The 711-nt window shown below is 37.1% G+C and overlaps 1 protein-coding gene across 1 annotated transcript in view; it reads left to right on the top strand.

Annotated features, from left to right (window-relative positions):
- The window catches only part of LOC119586005 (signal recognition particle 14 kDa protein-like), a 5755-nt gene that overhangs the window by 2283 nt on the left and 2761 nt on the right, over window positions 1-711 (top strand). The gene's annotated exons all lie outside the window — the stretch shown is intronic.

The following is a 711-nucleotide window of genomic DNA, read 5'->3' as shown; positions in this document are numbered from 1 at the left end:
TCGTATGTCATGCCATCCCAGCTACAAGGGTTAAAGGTTATCCCATAAGAAAACTATTTTCAGGTCAAGCACTCACTCAGCAGATTTGACTTCATTGCACTAGTGATAGGACACTACTAAAATTTCTTATTCTGTTACTGATGCCAATTCCAATTAACCCACTCACCCCAGATGATGGCCTGTCACATCATGGCAAACGTATCACACCAGATGATATCCTATCAAGTTGGCTGAATCATTAAAGAGGTTTAAAGCCTCTTGTAAACCTCATTTCCTAAGCAGTCAGACATATGAATAGAGAATAGAGTAAATATATGTTTTTTGCACTTCTAATTTCTCAGTCGAGCAGCTGACTGTGCAAGCTTCCAGGTGTATGGCTTGGTATTACACCAGAAAAGCTTGTCATGAGTATGTTAAAAGTTTTGACTCCAATAACTTTCAAAAATAGAATTGAAACTCATTTTTGAGGGGTTTAAGTCAAAAGCAATCGTCATCAGTTTCATGTTTGGTGTAATCAAGCAGTGGCTTAAGAGCTTTTAATGTAATTGTACCCAGAGTAAAGAATTCAAGAAGTCTTAGGATTTCTTCCACGCCCCAAAGGACAGTTCATCGGAATTTTTGGTGTTAGTTGAGTAAGAGGGAGAGGAAACACTTATTACCTAGAACTTAAATTTTGCATCTATATTCTTTTCCTCTAATTTTATATCCTAG

This window comes from Penaeus monodon, chromosome 20 (assembly GCF_015228065.2).
Source record: "Penaeus monodon isolate SGIC_2016 chromosome 20, NSTDA_Pmon_1, whole genome shotgun sequence".
Taxonomy (NCBI): domain Eukaryota; kingdom Metazoa; phylum Arthropoda; class Malacostraca; order Decapoda; family Penaeidae; genus Penaeus; species Penaeus monodon.
Note: the sequence above shows the minus strand (reverse complement) of the source record. Positions and strands in the feature narration are given on the sequence as shown.